The sequence below is a fragment of the Sus scrofa genome, chromosome 18 (assembly GCF_000003025.6).
Source record: "Sus scrofa isolate TJ Tabasco breed Duroc chromosome 18, Sscrofa11.1, whole genome shotgun sequence".
NCBI lineage: Eukaryota > Metazoa > Chordata > Mammalia > Artiodactyla > Suidae > Sus > Sus scrofa.
This window is the reverse complement of record NC_010460.4, coordinates 907,673-923,166: the sequence shown is the minus strand read 5'-3', so window position 1 is coordinate 923,166 and position 15,494 is coordinate 907,673. Positions and strand designations below refer to the sequence as shown.

At 54.7% G+C, this 15,494-nt stretch overlaps 1 protein-coding gene across 3 annotated transcripts in view; it reads right to left on the bottom strand.

Moving 5' to 3' along the window:
• PTPRN2 (protein tyrosine phosphatase, receptor type N2) overlaps positions 1-15,494 on the bottom strand; it is a 668,485-nt gene that overhangs the window by 466,443 nt on the left and 186,548 nt on the right. Inside the window, exons 2-3 of one of the 3 annotated variants that reach the window (XM_021079162.1) lie at positions 8,553-8,781; positions 7,810-7,941 (exon numbers count right to left, since the gene is read on the bottom strand). The exons of 1 other annotated variant lie outside the window; for it this stretch is intronic. The gene's annotated coding sequence lies outside the window, so the exon portion shown is untranslated. The remainder of the gene's footprint in view (positions 1-7,809; positions 7,942-8,552; positions 8,782-15,494) is intronic. One more of the 3 variants, XM_021079163.1, reaches the window with a different exon arrangement.

The window sequence follows — 15,494 nt, the reverse complement described above, 5'->3', positions numbered from 1 at the left end:
GGCACAGAAGCACAGCTCCATAAAGCATGGACATGGCTGGAATTTGCTAAGTATTTGATGATGTAAACTGATAAAGCAGATGGAGATAGAAGCATACTGGGCATTTGGTTTTCTGGTCTGTGAAGATCTGACTGTGAGGAAAGCTATGGTTCCTACTCTCATTATGGGATTTACGTCTTAACGGAGGGATAATCACTAAACACACACACAGTGAAACAGGGAATTTTGGATTGTGACAGGTGCTATGGAGAAAGTCAATGGGTTATGCGTGGAGAATAGTCACAGGGGACAGGTGAACGGGTGGACAGGTGAACGGGTGAACAGGTGAACGGGTAGACAGGTGAACAGGAAGACAGGTGAGTGGGTGGACAGGTGAGTGGATGGACAGGCAAATGTGGTGGACAGGTGAACAGAATGGGCAGGTGAACAGGCAGACGGGTGAACATGTAGATAGGTGAACGGGTGGACAGGTGAACATATAGACAGGTGAACACAGCAGATGGGTGAGTGGGTGGACAGGCAAACGTGGTGGACAGGTGACCAGAATGGACAGGTGAGTGAGTGGACAGGTGAACAGAGAGACAGGTGAACAGGAGGATGAGCAGACAGGTGAACACAGGGACGGGGTCATTAGAAAGGGCAGGGGAGAACGGGAGGCCAGCAAAGACGAGGAACAGGTGAGGGTTAGGGACGCGCCTCTGGTCTCCCCACCCCCAGCCTCTCCTCGGCTCTGTCCCACTTCCTCCCCTCAGGGCTGCTCCCTGAGCTGCACCCCCCCCCCCGCCCTCCCACCTCTCACCCAGGGCCTTTGCAGTTAGAGAGACTTAGAACTCAGACGTCGGTCAAATGGAAGTTTGGAAGATGAGAGTCTCATCTCGGGATTCAAACCGGTGGCCGAGAGCGAACGCGCCTCCCTCCGGGACGGGGATCTGGCTGACCTGAGATGGCCCAGCCCGAGCTCGGCTCTTTACTCCGGCCTCACCATCTGGCTGGATGGAGCACATCCAGAAAGTTCTGGAGTTTGATGATTCAGAGCTGAGAAAGGAGGAATTCTCCTCGTCTTCAAAATTAGTCTCGAGCAAGGAGAGGTGAGCAGGAAGCCACGGACGTGGCGCCCACGTGGGTCCTGCACACCGGCCTTGTCATCGTCCACCTGACTCCCCGGAAAAGCCTCTCTTGGAAAATGCGATTTCCAGCTACGCCGAGGCACGGATCCATGAGATTTTGGAGACACCTTCTCCACCCGTGACAATCAATACTGCATGCTGGGACCCTCCAGCCATGACATGAGGCTGCGTGATGTCAAGACACATTAAAAGTGGCTGATCTGGGCGAGGCTTCGTTCACAGACCGATTGATTGATTGATTTGATTGACTGAAGATACACATTTCTCCTAAGGCTCTGCGTTGTGTAGCAAAATACAAACGCCCACAAAAATGAAACGGAAGTCAGCACTTAAAGGGAGAGGGCACCAGCCTTGTGCAAATGACAGTGGGGGGAAAAAGAAAGAAGTGGCAGTGGGGGACCTGCAGAGTCAGGCCCCTCGAGGTGACAGATGAAGAGGATTAGAAGGTGCCGTGGGCTGCGTACCCCCTAAGTCCACAGGTAGAAGCCCAGCCCCCAGGGCCCGGTCCTGGGAGGCGGGGCCTTGGGGAGGTGACGAGGGTCTCACGAGGTGGGGGGGGGGTTGCTGCCCTTAGGAGAGGGACAGACTTGAACTCCCTTACCCTGCGGGGGAGGCCGGCGGGAAGGCAGCCGTCTACAAGACAAAAACAGTGTCCTCACCAGATACGCATCTGTGGCGCCCTGACCTTGGACTTCTGGTCCCCAGGATGTGAGCAGCAAATGTTTGCTGTTTCAGCCCAGTCTGAGGTCCCGTCTGGGGCCAGAGCAGACAGGCCAGGCTGCCTGGGCTCTGACCCCAACCTGACCCCAGGCATGCTGGCCAGGAAGAAAGTGTCAGTGCTGGCACGGCACCCCCTGGGGAGGCCGAGGAGGCAGGAGAGCAGAGGAGGGAGCATCTCAGAGAAAATGCAGATGGAGTGCCTGGTGGCAGGACACACGCACTTCACCTGCACGCTCACGCGGGTGAACAGGGACCGGAGGGGAAAACTGAGGCCCAGAGACGGTGAGCAGCTTGCTCACAGGCACACGGCCGGTGGTCAGCAGAGCCAGGCCGTGGGCAGCTCCCGCATCTGCCTTCCCGCTGCGCAAGGCGCCCAAGCCGGGGAGGGGGGCACAGGAAGGGGGAGAAGGTACCTCCATCACCCTTTACTGTGACTACGGAAGTCGCAAAAACACACTGAACACAATTACAACACCCTATTTCAAGGGGGAAAGAAGAAGGGATTCCACCGAAAATGGGAGAAAACGAGGGTTTTCAGATAGAGCCCTAAACCAGGGCTCCCCTCAGTGCCTGCGGAGGCCGCAGGGGCAGCAAAGCACGGAGCAGGACACACACTTCCGCCCAGTGCATGCCCTGCTCTTGGTTTGTAGGTGGCACTGGTGTCAGCGCAGGCCCCCCAGCGCGACCACGTCCCTGCCTGGCCTTGGAACGCAAGGCCTCCCCACAGAGGCAGAAGACACGTGCACCTTCCTCTGGCAACCCCTGGAGAAACGAACGGTGCCGCCAGCACCCTGCCAGCTGGGAACGGACACATATGTGCCCTGGACCTGAGACGCAGGTCGGCAGGGGAGGTGGGGACGCTGAATGGGGACACCACCGTCCCATGGAGGAGCCAGGCTTCCCACGGTCTCCACAACCCAGAAACAGACTTGTATTTGAGCCCTTCTTTTTGCCTTTTTTTTTTTTTGGTCTTTTCTAGGGCTGCTCCCACAGCCTATGGAGGTTCCCAGGCTAGGGGTCGAATCAGAGCTGTAGCCACTGGCCTACACCACAGCCACAGCAAAGCGGGATCCGAGCCACGTCTGCGATCTACACCGCAGCTCATGGCAACGCCAGATCCTTAACCCACTGAGTGAAGCCAGGGATCAAACCCGCAACACCTCACGGTTCCTAGTCGGATTCGTGAACCACTGGGCCACAACGGGAACTCTGAGCCCTTCTTTTAAAATGTTTGCAATGATTCAAAACATTTTAAATGCTGTGAAGACCAAACAAACAAAATAAAATGAAACAGAAGTTCCTGTCATGGCTCAGTGGTTAACAAACCTGAATAGCATCCATGAGGACATAGGTTCGATCCCTGGCCTTGCTCAGTGGGTTAAGGATCTGGCATTGCTATGAGCTGTGGTGTAGGTCACAGACACAGCGTGGATCTGGCATTGCTGTGGCTGTGCTGTAGGCTGGCAGGTGTAGTTCCAATTCGACCCCTAGCCTGGGAACTTCCATATGCCATGGGTACAGCCCTAAAAAGACAAAAGACAAAAAAAAATAAAAATAAAAATAAAAACAAAACACATCCTTGCTCACACACACATGCATATCCATGTACAAGTGCACACAGTACATGCACATACACATGGTCATCTATACACTTGCACAGATGAACATACATGTGCACAGTGCACATCTACATGTGTGCTCATACGCATCCACCTCCTTGCACACACATGTGCGCACGTACACATGTGTGCTCATATGCATGCAATCCATGCACACACGTAGACATGCACACGTGCATGTCCATGCACATGCATGTACGTGCATGCACACACGAACACACATGTGTACTGTGCACATCCATACACAGGTGCACATATATACACACATGCTCATTCATACACAGCCATGCACACGCATATGCAGGTATGCACACATGTGCACGTCCATGTACACACGGGCACATCCATACACATGCACACGTGACCACATCCGTGTACACACATGCACACATGGGCACATCCATGTACACCGTGCACACCTGCACACACATGTACTCACACGTGTGCACATTCATGCACACACATGCAATCTGTGTGATACATGTATACATCCATGTCCGCGTGTGCGCACCCATGTACACACATGCAATGTGCGCATGTGCACACACATGCACACACATGCCCACAGCCATATCCGTGTGCATGCACACCACCTGGGAGCTGGTTGGCCTAAGAGCCTCCAGTCTGCCTTCTAAGCAACCAGGAAAGTAACGAGGACCCCTGGCCGGTGTCTGTGGTTGAGGGCAGAGGAGCTGGCAGGCTGGCAGCTGCCCTCCACGACATCGTCACCGAGGGCCGGGCAGACTCTAATTAACATCTTTTGTTAGTGGTCACTACGTCCTACGTTCAACAAACTTACTGAATGCGTTCCTACTTCAAACGATTTCACTCTAATTTGACAAGATATGCCAGGCCCTTCCCCCAGTGTGCGCACGTGCTACACCCGACATGTTCAGTGTGTACAGCACACACATGCACACACACACACGTGCCCATGTTCCTAACCTCATGCTCACGTGTTACTGCATGCTTCTTACAGATGTGAAAAAATAAAAACATCTTTAAATGCCTGTCCATAGATGCATTGTTAAATGAACCAGCAACTCAAAATGTGTTGTGGTCATTAAAATATTCAAAACTACCACAATAACCAAGATATGCTTACACTATCAAAGCAGAGTGGGTGGCGGGACCCTGCGTCTGTGTCTGAGGCGTGGGGAGCTGCTGTCTCTGGGAGGCAAGAACGTGGATGGGCTCTTAGGTCCGCTTCTCTGTACCGTCTCTATCCCTCCTTTTCTGGCCACGTCCTCAGCGTGTGGAAGTTCCCAGGCCAAGGACTGAAGCCCCGCCACAGCAGCAACCCAAGCTGCTGCAGTGATTCTTAACCCACGGCACCACAAGGGAACTCCCCCAGATTCCTTTGACCGCGTTATTTATTTGTATAATTTGAAACCATATGACACATGTATTAAAGAAAATGCAATTCATATCAAAACAATGCCGACATTACACAGAGCAGGAGGGGGCAGCCTCCCCATCCCCCAGAGCCAAGGTTTTGCACACGCCTGCCTGCGTATGCGCACACGCACCCACACACACACCACACACCACACAGACCCCCACTCACTCACTCAGAGAGAGATGGAAGATTCTTATTTTAAAAAGATAATTTTTAAAAGAGAAGCTTATTTGTTACAAAGAATCTCAAGCTGAACTCTAATGGTTTTTGCCCTCGTCTGGTCTTTTGATGTGACATAAAGCACATTTCATTTCTGAGCCACAGTCCTGATATGTTCTTTCAAACTGACATCAGCTAACACTTAGCACTATTCCTTAGCAGCATTTTATATAATTTTTCAAGCCCTTATAACTCTGCCTTCCCAACTTTGTGATTAGGAAGGACAATTTCATTTACTTCACTAGCTGGCAGGAAACAAATCAACAATTCATTTGTCCTTAATGTGCTTGAGGGAAATTCTTCTCAAAGAAAAAAGGTGCAAAAATCATTGACAGCGAAGTGAATACATGTTGACTTGACTCTAACAAGTACAGAGATTAAAGCTCTATGGAAATCTTGGTGGAAATAGTATAAAACAGAGTTTGGAGACAATTCCACATGGAGGCTGAAAGAAAAACCCCACAGCAGAGGGAAGGGGCCGAGGCACAGGATGGGCGGTGCCACCCAGCAGACGCTCAGAGGTTGGGTGAAAGCCCATAAGAACGTGCCCACCTACAGGGGAACAGACCCTATGGCTCTGGGGACAGGGGGCACCAAAGGTCCTGCTGGAGCCCAGCAGGCACCAGCCCGACCCAGGAAGGGGCTGCTCTCCTCCTGATGTCAGCATCACTGCGCCGTCTCTCGGTAGATGCGTACAGACTCAGAATGTGCTCAGTGAGCAGAGTAAGCAGGCGGGTTCTGGACCGCCGGCACTGCTCCCACGGCCGGACACCTGCAGCTCGTGGTCTGAGCCACGGATGCCCATTCAGGCCAGGCAGAGCCTGAGGGTCTCGGCCATGCGAGGGCCACACGACAGTGGTCTGGCCTCCTGGTCGCCTCGCGTGACACTTGTGTTCCACTAAAAATAAGAGGTGATCACAATCTCACAACCGAAGGTCCCTGTCATCTGCCCCCGGGCAGCTCCCTCCAGTTGCCATGGCAACCCTGGCATTCCCAGGCACACAGAGCGCCAGAGGCCTGTGGTGGCCTGCCCGCTGCTCCAGGCCTCCCTCACGTCCACGTCCACCGCGGTCGGGGCCAGGAGGGCAGCTCCGAGCCCCACCTCACAGCCTGGCCTCCTGGCACCAATTATAAGCCCTCCCAGGGCCTCTGGGTGATGGCAGAACAGTTCTGCGTAGGCGGAGCTGAGCTTATTGCCACTAAATTATTTCTGTGCAGTCAGTGGCGCCCTGGGAGCCGGGCCGCGTTCTCATCTGCTCCCCCTCTCCCCCCTGCTCTGGTGACCACAGGCACACAGGTCTCCCAACAGCTCAGACTGACACCCCCCGCCTCAACCCTGGGCTCAGGGGCCGGCCCCGCCCTGCCCGTGGCCACAAGAACGGGACAGGTCCGGGGCTGCAGTCACAGCCAAGGGCAAGATCAAGCAGGGCAAACCGTTAACCCAGTGAGGTCGGATGGAAGACCACACACGCTCCCTAAGGAAGCGAGTGGTGTGCAAACCCGGGCCGGTGCCTGCACCTGCGCCAGCGCTACGCAGAGTGGACTGTCCTGAGATGAGGCAGCCTGAGATGCTGGACAGGTTCTTGCCGGGTGGTCTGGCTCCCCTTCCCCAAACTGAGGCTCAGCGGGTGAGAGTCTACTTGGTCCAGGCTCCCCTGCCTCCCCATCAGATACCAAGAACCAGAATCAAAGGTGGAGGCACGACTCCCTTGAAAGGGAATTGACCATGCAGGACAAAGCAAACCCGAATCACCCGACCTCTTATTTCCCAGCTGTACCCATAGATTGAGCAGAGAGAATTTAGATAAACAGAGTCTTTGCTCCCATTCCACCTTGCAGACCCACCTCGGCCCCTCGTGATCTGGACTTGAACCTGGGCATGTGTCACTGAAGCTGCCCCCGCTGAACCCGGAACCAGAGCGGGGGCCTGGCCACGAGATACAGGGAGGTGTCGGTGAGTTAGCTGTTGGCTGGTTAGTTTTGAACTCGTTCCTGGCACAGGACTTCTGGAGAGGAGAGAGGGACACACCGAAAGAAAGTGTCCTGGCCACACCCTTGCCTGATTCTCACGAAGCAGCTCACCTGCCAGCCCCGGCCCTACCGGGTCCATGGCTGGTGGTCAGAAGGAACTCACCAGAGTTGTGGCACTTTCATTTAAAGTATTGATCCATTTGGAATTTTTTCTTGCCAAAAGAAATAAGAACTCGGAGTTCCCGTCGTGGCGCAGTGGTTAATGAATCTGACTAGGAACCATGAGGTGGCAGGTTCAATCCCTGGCCTCGCTCAGTGGGTGCACAATCTGGCATTGCCATGAGCTGTGGTGTAGGTTGCAGACGTGGCTCGGATCCTGCGTTGCTGTGGCTGTGGTGTAGGCCGGTGGCTCCAATTCAACCCGTAGCCTGGGAACCTCCATATGCCGCGGGAGCGGCCCTAGAAAAGGCAAAAAGACAAAAAAAAAAGGAAAGAAAGAAAGAAGAACTCAAATATTTTTCCCCAAACAACCAGAATACAACTTCTTGAACAATCTGTCTTTCTCCTATTGATTTAAAAAGTTATCCTCATCATACTCAAGTTCCATATGTATTTGAGTCTATTTCTAGTCTCTGGTCTGTTTTTCTAATAAGCTCTGAAGCTTCACTTGAAAACCTTCAACAATTTTCTGTACTCTGGAAGAGGTTGCAGGGCACTGAACTCATTCTTTTCTTGAAGATTTGAAATAATTTACCTGGGAAACCGACTAGCCTGGTCCTTTGGGCGCGATGAGTGTGGTGGACTTTGTATAACTGGTCGGCCTTCCAGTATCAGCGGTCTGTTTAGGTCACCCTCATCTTCTGGGGCCAGATTTAATAACTTTTGTCTTTAAAAAGAAATTATTGCATTCAGATTTTATTTTTTAACTTTATTTTATTGGAGTATAGTTGATTCGCAATGGTCTATTAGGCTCAGGTGCACAGGAAAGTGCCGCAGTCATACACGTAACTACATGCATTCTTTTTTTCCATAGAGGTTATTTTCCTGAGCACTATTGCAGGTTCTCATTAACCTTCAATTTCATATAGCCATTCAGATTTTACATGCATTTGTATGCTTTTACAAAGCGCTCACCTTTTCTCTGTTTTAATAATTGATCTTTGGCATCTAATTCTAGGTATTTGTGTTCTCTTTCTTTTTTCTTGATCAGCTAGCACTTTGTGCAATTTCTTGTCCTCCTTTCCACCTAAAGAACTGGCTGTTAACATGATTTTTTGATTTTACTGACTTTCCATATATAATCCATTATTTTCTGCTTTGTCGCCGCTGTTTATTTCTCATGCTTTCCTGAGTGTGTCTTGTTCTGTTTCTAACTTGACCAAATGCTAGACTTATTTTCCCACCCTGTCTATTGCAGGTATGGTGGGGACACCATGCATGGCCGACCTGGGCTGTCCCTTACTGCTCCTGTCAAGGCTACAAGAACTGGACACACACCTGGGGGTAGTGGTGAGAAGTTCTGCCCGTGAAAAAGAGGGGCATCTCCCCAGGGTGCGTGGAAATTACGTCCTTTGCTGTAAAGGGAAAAGCCACTTAAGGAAAATTCCTCTTGTCGCTGCTCCTCCCTCCTTCATCACAAACAAGATGCCTGGACTGCAGGAGACAGTTGAGGTTGTCAGGTGACAAGGACAGGGGTGAGAAGTTTGAAGAGCTGATGTGCTGAGAACTGTGGGGCATAAACAAGAAGTTGATCAAAGTCAATATCATGGTCCAATTAATAGACAGCAACATCCAATTTCCTTGTGCAGGGACATGAGAACTACTTGTGTTGCTGTGCCCGCTGCTGGATTTCTTTCCTTTCTATTTTATTTTATTTTTTATTACTCAGATGAATGTATCACATCTATAGTTGTCTAATGACTGGAAGCACGTCTGCCTGGAAAGTGATGTGGGTGATAAAGGCTATGGCTTTTCCTCTGACCACTGCTTTAGCCATACCCCACTGGTATTAAATGTAACACATTTGTTTATTATGGCTACTTTCCACTTGTTCTTTCCCACCTAAGAACGATTTATGGGAAAGTTTTACTTTTCAGATGGAGCACTAATTCTGCACCTGTAAACCATCTATTTGTTGAGAGACCCCAGATATAATTTGCCTGCAAATAGGTCTATCAAGAACTGTCCCTAATTCCTTCTCACTTCATGTTCCTCATGCAGCTTTGCCAGATGTCCTGCGTGGGGGTCCCTCTCTGCCTCAGCACCTGCTCACAAACCCTCCCAAGCCTCGGACGCTTCCAGAAACGCCCCACAGTGGCCCAGTGCCTCCCTGCAGCCCCTCCTCTGTACCCAGACTGGTGGAGAATGCAGCAGAGAAGGCCGCCCCAGGGGACCCTGCTCCACCCTCACAGATGACTTTTCCTTTTCTTCTTGTCCACATTTTGACTGATTTCTATCAGTTGCTGCAGAAACATGAGTCCGTTGTTCATCATCCTTCTGCTCTGCACCCCTGCATCTCCATCAGTAGGGACACCCCAAGTGGCAACTCAGGTGAGACTCTTCTGAACCCCAATTCTGGGAGGCTGAGGAGTGACCCCGAGTGGCTCCACTTACATGGAATCACCCAGGCTCTCCAGGACTGCCCACACCTCTGGTTTTCCTCACTCCTCCCTGTATGTTTCCGCCTGCTTGTTGTTCATATTGTTAAGCCCAACGTGAGCACTTCCCTGCCTGGCATGGGATCTGCTGACAAGCTCAATGGGGCAGTGACTGCTCCAGTGGAGCCTGCCCCCGCACCGGGCTGAGGGTAATACACCCTTCCCCCTCTGCCAGGGAGCAGATGCCACTGTGTACGCCCACATGTGCGTCCACCTCTGCACCTGCGTGGGCATGTGCACGTGGGCACATGTGTGGGGGACTCGGGGCTGCAGTGGGGAACAAGATGCCTGGCCTGTCTGTCCATCTATGGGGCTTGGAGGTGCCCAGTGACAGCCATCAGACACTTTAAAACCCAGCAAGGCCAGCAGATTACCAGCGCAGAGGGCCCTGGAGCCAGGATGCTGCCACTGGCTGCCCTCCCGCGTCCACTGCAGGCTTGACAAAAGGTTTCACATCGGTGCCTGCAAGACTGCCTTCTCAGCACTGCTCGAATTTTATTAAATAATTCCATGGGGATATAAGATTTTACACACAAAACCTGGCTTTATAAATAATTTGTCAGTAATGTATAGTGATGCATACATTCATAAATCATGGTTAAAGGAGCCATGTATCCAGCTGGATATGACTTTTTCCGAAGGCCCAGAAAAAGCATCTATTTGAATAGGGCCCAGAAGGGCTGTACAGTCCAAAGCGTGTGCCCCCCGCCCCCCACCAGCCTCCAAAACAAAACCACTGCAACACAGACATTCAAACCGTTATGAGACGGTTCGACCCCTGCCCACAAAACCCTGCTCACAGGCAGACAGCAGCTGCTGCCTGCGGGGCTGGTGGGGCTGTGGACACTGACTCACCACCACCCAGCAACGCCCAGAAAGGCGAGGCTGGCAGGCGCGGATGCGGCTTCCTCCTCCCGAACTTGGCAAGAAGTGGTCTGGGAGCCCACAGGCTGAAACGCCAGAGGGAGCTGGTCAGCAGCACGGCAGGGAGGGCAAGGCCAAGGACAGCTCAGAGCCTCCACGGGCCACAAGCAGACACGGAGCCGGGGCAGCGGCTCAGGGTCAGCTCAGCGCCCGGCACCCCCGTGGGAGGACAGGACTCGGTCCTCTGAGCAGGTTCCCTCCAATGGGAACCCGGGCGTCCCACGCAGGGAGCCGCCGGCCCAACCTGGACGGCTGACATGGCAGAGGCCACGGCCAGCAAGGAGGCCGCCGAGCTCTCCCCGCAACACCTTTCGGATCCGGTCTCCAGGTGGTGGAGATGTGCTCAGGACGCAGGTCTGTGCCATTCGGAACGTTCGAGGGTTTCCCCCCTGTTTCAGGACAGGCCAATCCTGCATGCAGAGCTCGGGACTTCATGGGCACACGGCCTCAAACCCCAAACTGCACTGCCATTTACTTCTGCCCTCCAGGGGTCCCACCCCTGCTGCAGCTGGAGTGACCCTCGGGGCCCCGTGCTCTCCTGCCTCCTACTCTGCTGTCCTGACCCACAGACACGCCTGAGTGTGTGTCACACACATATGCTCACCTGTGCATACACATATGCCCACGTGTGCATACAGGCACACACGTGACACACACGTGCGTGCACAGATGCATATGTGACTATAAACATGCACACATTCACACACCTTAACACCCACCTGTGCACACACAGGTACACATGTGCATGCACTAAGTTATGCACATCCAGACACTCATGCACATTAACACACACATACAAGGCACACATACATCCACTTGTGCACACATCCATGGCTACACGTGACACGTGCACTCGCTGCTCAGGTAAACACCCTGCACGACCCATACACCCACCTGTGCACACGTAGGTGCACAGATACAGTCACAAGGGAACTCTCTCCAGGCAGCAGGGTGGGCCCTGCTCCCAGCCACGTGGTGTGCATTTCGTCAGCTTCCAAGCCACGTGACCGTCTGTGGCGGTGGCTCTTCTGGGAGCATCTCAGCTCCACGTTGCCCCAGGGTCCGATTTGGCAGAGGAAATAAGACGCAAGTCTGGTTGCAACAGGCGCAGGTGCACTGAGATCCAGACCCGCAGAGCTACCTCTGCCGCTGATATTCGGGTTCAGTGTCGAGCCACAAGGGGGGCCGCCTTGTTTCCTGGGCTCCTACTGCACAAGGCGCACTGCAAGGCGGACACCGTTGAAAGACGGAGTTCACATGGGCCTAATTAAAAAAATTCTCACCCACTGGCCACACAAAAAGGGAAAGAAAATAGGCTGGGCTGTTCCGAGGAGCAGCGGTGCTACTGAAAAGGCTTTGTTGAGCAGGGTGCTGACAGGGGAGCCCTGCGGGAGGACCTGCCCTTCAGACCCCACTGCCGCTTAATCTCCCGGCTGAGTGCGAGCCGCCGCCCGGTGCCCGCCCCCCTCTGCACTCAGACGCGCTGGTATTTTCCATTTCCTTTGCTGCTAAAGGGCAGAGGAGCCTCCGCGTAAATGCTAGCTTACTTTCAAGCCTCCTTCTAATGATTTATACATTATACAGCTGCTACACCTGCCGCAGCTCCCACCAAACACTCAGGAAGCTCTTTAATTTAAGAGGTTCAGGGAGGCTGATGCTTGCTGTGGTCTCGCCAAGGGGAAGGACCCCAGAGGCCCAGGAGGGCAGTGCCCACTGCCCAGCCTCTCAGGGCGGAGGGCGGGGTGGGGGGAGCCCCCCGGGCTCGGCACCTGCCGGGAGCAGAGCAGATGCCCAGGCTGGAGGGCGGGCTTCCCCCTCTCCGTGTCTGTAGGCAGGTGAGCGGGTCTGTCGGCAGGGACCGTGGGCGACACCTTCGGCAGGCACAGAGCACGGGGAGTGCTCCGTCCAGAGGGCAGGGGCTCTGAGAGATGGTGGAGGCATTCCATCGGGACCCCTCCTGCTGAGGGTGGTTAAGCCACAGCCTGGTGGGGGGACCAGGCCTGCGGGCACTGCCACCTCTTAGACAGCGGCCCACTCTGCTTTGGTGGTCGGAGCTGAACCACTAACCACCCTCCTCGGACCAAGTCTAAAATCCATGGCCCTTGTCCCCTCTCCTCGCATCTCTCCATCCTCCTCTGTAAGTTAAGGTCACCCGAAGTCACTGCCTAGATAACTCCCAGCACGCCCACTTGCTGAGGGCTGTGCAGCCCCCAAGGAAACCCCGCCTCTGGGCTGGGAGCGGGCTCCTCCTTTCCTGCCTCGGAGGCTCTGGGCGTCCTGGGCATCACGAGTGGTGCCTGCAGTGCTAGGGGAATACGCTTTCCGGCTCCTCAATAGTCAGAAGTCTGTTGAAAAGTCATATGAAAGCTCCACCCAGCCTGCCATTTAAGCACCTCTGGGAGCCGGTGACACAGGTCCCAGTGTATTTGGGGACATCCGTGCTGCAGCCGGAGGGTCTTCAGGGCACACAACGGGCCTGGAGTGGGGCCGGGGCGGCGGGCAGCCATCACCAAGCTCCGCGGCAGAAGGCAGTGCGAGGGCGGCGAGAGCTGAGCACAAGCACCCGCCGACCTGTGGTTCAAAGCGGTTGCGGGGCCCCCAAATCACAGCGTTGGAAGCGTGTGCCACACTCCTCAGATCCGTTTTCAGGAAGGTCGCAGTGCCTGCCACCAGCTTTCCCAGTGACACAGGAGGGTTCGGGCTCTGGCACCACCCCTGGTCACCCCCTCCCTCCCATCTTCCGTTTGATTGTTCTTTGGGTAAATACACCAAAGGCTGTTCTGGGGCCTTCCCAGCAGATGAGGGGGGTGCTGAGGGCAGTGGGCACCTCCCACAGCGACACCCAGCACGTGGGGGCCCACCTCCCCCTCTGCAGAAAGAGCCCGGCGTCGCCGTAGGAGGTGGTTGGGCGTTTGTGTCGCCCCTTCCTTGGTGCCCATGAGCCCGGGGGCAGCTAGCTGTTCGCTCCACCACGGAACCCGTGTCAGCAGTTCTCATCAGGCCCTTTGTAGGTGACGAATGTGAGAGGTGAGGCTCGGCATTGGAGGCCCCGCCCACTGAGGACACTGTGGGGACACGGACACGGTGACCAGCTCTCCAGTCTGGCCCTTGGGCACTGGGCGGGCCTGGGGTCCAGGGTGCGGGCTGGACAACTGAGGAAAGCCTGTGTCTGCAGTGGCTCCCCCGCCCCGCGGCGCAGGCCTCCGTGGATTTGGGATGAGACTCGTCTGCCGGAGGCTCGTGCAGCTGAGTCTTCTCCAACCTGTAACTCGCCTCGACTCTCCGGGGGTATCTGGCTGATCGTGATGGAGCCCAACTCACCAGCTTAGTCCTTTAAGGGGCACACCCAGCTGAGACCTCGGGGCCCAGGCTCGAGCACAAGCTGGAGTCGACACCAGTGAGGACACTGGCAGCCTGTAGGCGTCGGGCCTCTTGAAAGGCTCTGGATGGGGCCGGTCCCCAGCCATGTGCTGCCAGGAGGGTCCCACAGGCTGGAGGCAGACAGGCCAGAGCTGGGGGGCTAGAGGAGCAGAGAGGGGGGACACGGGGCCCTGCTTCTTGGGCCTCCACTCTGGATGGCAGCTGAGGCGCCGGGTCTGGGGCCCACAGCAGGTGCAGTTAGGGCAGAGATGCGAGAAGGGACTTAAAAGACATTGACAGGGGGGCAGCTGCACTCCTGTTTGCATCGTGAATACAGCAGAGTCCGCTCTGAGCCTCCGGCAAACTCGAGTCATACCGGACACTCAGACCGAAAATGCATTTGTCACAAACATGACTCTCCACACCCCGCGTGATTAAGTGAACACCCGGCAGTAAGTGACAGACTGTACAGGGTACGGGGAAGCCGGGCTGGCAGTGCCCTCAAACGAAAGTATACAGTCATGCAACGTGTAACCCAACACGGCACGGGTGATCAGGACCTCCGGGCAGCTGTGCGGGGCAGGCACGGAGCGGTGCGGGCAGGAACAGAGGGCTCGAGTCGCCTGGTTTCTGCGTTTGCTCCAGAGAAAAACGGGTGTAACCACAGCCACCTGCCCTTCATCTCCCATCTTTGGCTGCAAGTCCCACTGGTTCCAACAGAAAATAAACACGGGGAGTTCCCATCATGGCACAGCAGAAACGAATCCGACTAGGAGCCATGAGGTTGCGAGTTCGATCCCTGGCCTCGCTCCGTGGGTTAAGGATCCAGCGTTGCCGTGAGCTATGGTGCAGGTCGCAGACGTGGCTCGGATCTGGCTTTGCTGTGGCATAGGCTGGCAGCAATAGCTCCGATGAGACCCCTAGCCTGGGAATCTCCATATGCCGTGGGCGTGGCCCTCAAAAAAAAGAAAATAAACACGGGAGGGCGGGAACCACACTCACATTTCAATTACCACCCAGGACGCGGGAGTCACGCGTAGTTAAAATGACGAATGTGCCAGGGAATAAAGCCTGTTCCCAGATGAACCCGAGTCATTTCATTTCCGAGAGTTTACTTGGAATATTTACCTCCTATTTGACAGAGGGGATGGCAGGTTCGCCAGAGATGAGAGGCCTTGTCGGTGGATGAAGCTGCATCTTGCCTGTGAGGACGTTAAGCGGGGCGGCCAGGGCCCCCCTCACAGCCCCCAGAACCTGCCCCCTGATAGGGGGTTTGGCTCTCAAAGCGAAGGGAATAAGCAAACGGAGAATCCGGCCACAAGCAGATCGGTCTCCTGTAAGCAACTGAACAAACCCAGTTGCGGGGAGCTCAACCAGGCCGGGGGGCGCACAATTTCGTCCCCTGCGGTGAACACGGCCTGTGGCTGCGCCATCAACCCTCTGCTCTCACTTGGCTTCCAAGAGTTTAGGTGCTTTGCTCCTCCAAATATCCTACCCA